Here is a 5,388-nt window from a genome sequence, read left to right as displayed (position 1 = left end):
TCTCCCTACTATCTTTGATTTGACACACACGGACTGTTTTCATTTTCCGAGTGTTTCCTCTGATGAAAAGAAGGGCAAACACAGTGTGTTGTGGGAGGAAAAGGATAATTTAGGACAAACCCTTGAACTTACACCACATCTAAACATCTTCTAGAACTAGGATACTAGAACTTGGATTAGCATTGATTTAGGAGGCAATCAATTCCTACATACTTCTCTCTAAAGTTAGTTACCATGACATTGTTCCTTAATGTTCTGGTCCTATATTTGCATATGTCAGTTTCTATAGGCTTATCTAAAGAGTGTCAAAATCATAATTTGTATGGCAATAGGTAGCTCAGAATCTACAATGTATAACCAGAACTTTTCTAACCCAAATGCAGATGCTATGATGTAGATGGCCAAACGTCTCTTACTGTTAAGGGGTCTCACAACTGTACTGAGTGGGAAATAAGAATATTAGAGATGCTCAAATCTGGCTTTTGACTGGTAACAGGTATCCCAGGTTGTCATGTGAGGCCTTGTGCTATAGTGGTAACAGCATTGAGCTTGGAGTTCAAAGACCTGGATTTGAATTCCAACTTACTACTATCCATCTTCAGGGGCTTATGTAAATTACTAATATTTCTCACTATCCATTTCCCTATTTCAAAATTGAGCTAAGAAATAGATACTTCATGGGATTTCAGTAAAATGGAATACCTGAAAGTTTTTGTCAAAACAAGATAATACAAGGTAAGAAGCAAAAGAAAAAAGAAAAAAAAAGCTACATGTTGCCCCAATAAGAGGCACTGCTCTTCTATTGTCAGTTCTAGGAAGAATAAACACTGGGAAATGAAAGGGCAAAAAAGTGCTGTGTTTGTTTGTTTGTTTTAGTTCTTAAGAATGCTCATATCTATTACATCACTTATTCTTTTCAACCATCCTGTAGAAATAAGAATCATTCCCATCTCAAAAATGAGGACACTGAAACCCAAAGATATTAAACAATTTGTCTCAAAGTCACATATTTAGTAAGTGGCAGAGTTGAGATTCAGACTTATATTAGCTATGCCCCTAAAAAGGCATTTAAGGGGCTACTCAAGAGTTAAACATTTGTTTTGTCTCCTATAAACCCTGCAGACCGCCCACTCCCTCAGTCTTAGAGAAAAAAGGGTTATTCCACTAGATTACAAGCTCTATGAGAGCAAGAATCTTATCTGTTATGCGTAATTTTTTATAAAGTTACTGATTTTTTTCAAAATTTATTTTGAGAGTTCCTTATATATTAGAAAAATTTTCCCTTTTTATATTATAAGAATTGCAAATATTTCCACTGGTTTATCATTTGCCCTTTGCCTTTGATTCTACCATTTTATATTTTTATTTATTTTTGGCGCTCTACCAAGCTCTAGTAAGGCAGTGACTTTATCTTATTCATAACAATATCACTAATGACTAGAAATGTGCATTGTTTATAGTAGGTGTTCAATAAATATTCATTAGTGAAAAATAATTCTTCCTGTTGCACAGGCCTGAAAATAAGGTGACATCTAAATAAGGAATGTCATGGCCTTCCTTTGACCCTGGTTCCTGATAAATTGGGACATAAAATTAACCAGAATTGAAGATTCATTAAAAAAAATCTAGACAGAGAATATCAGAAAACCTGAGTTTCAGACCCAGCTATGCTATGCCTTGTTGTATGACCTTGGGCAAGTTCCTTCTTTGCTCTTCTTTATAAGGGTGCTAGAATAGCTCATCTTTGAGAGCCCCTTTCTCCAATTTATAGAGTTCCCAAATGGTCCGGGCGCCAGGTGGCTCAGTTGGTTGAGCGCCCTGCTTCGATTCAAACCATGATCTCACGTTTCGTGGGTTCGAGCCTCGTATCGGGCTCTGTGCTGACAGCTAGCTCAGAGCCTGCAGCTGGTCCTCAGATACTGTGTCTCCCTCTGTCTCTGCCCCTCACCTGCTCATGTTGTCTCTCTCTCAAAAGTAAATGAAACATTAAAAAAAAAGAGATTTCCCAAATGGTCTGGGCAAAAAGATACCAAAGATAATATGACTAGGATCTTGCCCACCTGGAACTCATGCTGTTGTTGTTTTTTTTCTTTTTCTTTTTCTTTTTACTTTACTTTTTAAATAGATTATTGTCAAGTGGGTTTCCGTATAACACCCAGTGCTTATCCCAACAAGTGCCCTACTCCATGCCCATCACCCCCCTGCCCCCCTCCCCCACACCCATCAACCTCAGTTTGTTCTCAGCATTCAAGAGACTCCCATGGTATGCCTCCCTCCCTCTTGCCACTATTTTACACCTTCTCCTCCTCCATGCTCCTCCATTAAGTTCCTCCCAATCCTCCTATATGTGAAAACATATGGTATGTGTCCTTCTCTGCCTGACTTATTTCATTCAGCATAACACCCTCAAGTTCCATGTTGCGACACATGGCCAGATTTCATTCTTTCTCATTGCCATGGAGTATTCCACTGTATAGATAAAGCACATCTTCTTGATCCATTCATCCTTTGATGGACACTTAGGCTCTTTCCATCTTCTGGCTATTGTTGAGAGTGCTGCTATGAACATTGAGGTACATGTGCACCTATGCATCAGCAATCCTGTATCCCTTGGGAACATTTCTAGGAGTGCTATTGCTGGGTCCTAGGGGAGGTCTAGTGTTAAATTTTGAGGAACCTCCACACTGTTTTCCAAAGAGGCTACACCAATTTACATTCCCACCAACAGTGTAGGAGGGTGCCCAATTATCCACATCCTCGCCAGCATCTAGAGTCTCCAGATTTGTACATGTAAGCCACTCTGACCGGCATGAGGTGGTATCTCAGTGTGGTTTTGATTTGTATTTCCCTGATGATGAGGGACGCTGAGCATTGTTTCATGTGTCTGTTGGCCATCTGGATGTCCTCTTTGGAGATGTGTCTGTTCATGTCTTTGGCCCGTTTCTTCACTGGATTATTTATTTTTCAGGTGTGGAGTTTGGTGAGTTCCTTATAGATTTTGGATACTAGCCTTTTATCTGATATGTTATTTGCAACAATCTTTTCCCATTCCATCCGTTGCCTATTAGTTTTATGGATTGTTTTCTTTACCATGCAGTTTTTATCTTGATGAGGTCCCAATAGTTCATTTTTGCTCTTGATTCCCTTGCTTTGAGGATGTGTCAAGTCAGAAATTGCTGTGGTTGAGGTCAAGAGGTTGTTTCCTGCTTTCTCCTCTAGGATTTTGATGGTTTCCTATCTCACATTCAGGTCCGTTATACATTTTGAGTTTATGTTTGTCTATGGTGTGAGAAAATGATCTAATTTCATTCTTCTGCATGTTGCTATCCAGTTTTCCCAGTACCATCTGTTAAAGAGGCTGGCTTTTCGACATGATACCCTACATAGAAAACCCGACAGATTCCACCAGAAGCATACTAGAGCTGAACCAAGAATTCAGCAAAGTTACAGGGTAAAAAAACGTACAGAAATCGGTTGCAATTTCATACACTAACAACAAAGCAACAAAAAGAGAAATCAAGAAACTGATCCCATTCACAATTAAAAAAAAAAAAAACAAAACCTAGGAATAAACCTAACCAAGGATATAAGAGATCTGTGTGATGAAAACTATAGAACACTTATGAAGGAAATTGAAGACACAAAGAAATGAAAGAACATTCCATGCTCATGGATTGGAAGAATAAATATAGTTAAAATGTAATTACTACCCAAAGCAATCTACACATTCAATGCAATCCCAATCAAAATTACACCAGCATACTTTTCAAAACTAGAGCAAACTATCCTCAAATTTGTATGGAACCACAGAAGACCCGGAATAACCAAAGTACNCTGAATTCATGGATCAATTCTAGTAGGCTTCTGGTGGAGTCTGTCAAGTTTCTACGTAGAATATCATGTCATCTGCGAAAAGTGAAAGTTTTACTTTTTCTTTGCCAATCCTGATGCATTTTATTTCCTTTTGTTGCCTGATTGCTGATGCTAGGACTTCCAGGACTATGTTTAACAACAGTGGTGAGAGAGGACATCCCTGTCGTGTTCCTGATTTCAGTGGGGAAGCTCTCAGTTTTTCCCCAATGAGGATGATGTTAACTGAGGGCTTCTCATAGGTGGTTTTTATGATGTTTAAGTAAGTTCCTTGTATCCCGACTTTCTTGAGGGTCTTTTTTAAGAAGCGATGCTGTATTTTCTCAAATGGTTTTTCTACATCTATCGACAGGATCATATGGTTTTTATCTTTTCTTTTGTTAATGTGATGTATCACATTGATTGATTTACGAATAGTGAACCATCCTTATAACCCAGGAATGAATCCCACTTGATCTTGGTGGATAATTCTTTTTAATGACTGTTGAATTTGATTTGCAAGTATCTTGCTGAGGATTTTTGCATCGGCATTCACCAAGGATATTGGCCTGTAATTCTCATTTTTTGCTGGGTCTCTATCTGGCTTCGGAATCAACGTGATGTTGGCTTCGTAGAATGAGTCCAGAAGTTTTCCTTTGATTTCTATTTTTTGGAGTAGCTTGAGAAGAATGGGTAGTAATTCTCTTTTAAATGTCTGGGAGAATTCCCCAGGGAAGCTGTCTGGCCCAGGGCTCTTATTTGTTGGGAGATTTTTGATAACTAATTCAATTTCTTCATGAGTTTTGGGTCTGTTCAGATTTCCTATCTCTTACCGTGTGAATTTTGGTAGTGTGTTGTGTGGTTAGGAATTTTTCCGTTTCTTCTAAGTTGTCCAGTTTGTTGGCATATAATTTTTCAGCGTATTCCTTGATAATTGCTTGTACTTCTGAGGGGTTGATTGTAATCAGTCCATTTTCATTCATGATTTTGTCTATTTGAGTGCTCTCTCTTTTGTTTTTGAGAAACCTGGATAGAGGTTTGTTAATTTTGTTTATTTTTTCAAAAAACCAACTCTTGGTTTCATTGATCTGTTCAACTGCTGTTTTTGGTTTCTATATTGTTTATTTCTGCCCTGATTTTAATTATTTCTCTTGTCCTCCTGGGTTTGGGGTGCTCTTCTTTCTCTCATTCTAGCTCCTTTAGGTGTGCTGTTAGATTTTGTACTTGAGCTTTTTTCCAATTTCTTGAAATAGGCCTGGAGTCCAATGTACTTTCCTCTTAGGACTGTGCTTGCTGTATCCCATAGAGTTTGGATTGTGGTTTTTTTCATTTTCATTTGATTCCATATATTTTTAAATTTCTTCTCTAATTGTCTGATTGGCCCATTCGTTCTTTAGTAGGGTGTTCTTTAACCTTCATGTTTTTGGAAGTTTTCCAGATTTCTTCTGTGATTGATTTCAAGTTTCATAGCATTGTGATCTGAAAGTGTGCATGGTATGATCTCAATTCTTTTATAATATGGAGGGCTGCTTTATGTCC

This window comes from Crocuta crocuta, unplaced genomic scaffold (genome assembly GCF_008692635.1).
Source record: "Crocuta crocuta isolate KB4526 unplaced genomic scaffold, BGI_CrCroc_1.0 scaffold1391, whole genome shotgun sequence".
Classification (NCBI taxonomy): Eukaryota; Metazoa; Chordata; class Mammalia; order Carnivora; family Hyaenidae; genus Crocuta; species Crocuta crocuta.
Note: the sequence above shows the minus strand (reverse complement) of the source record.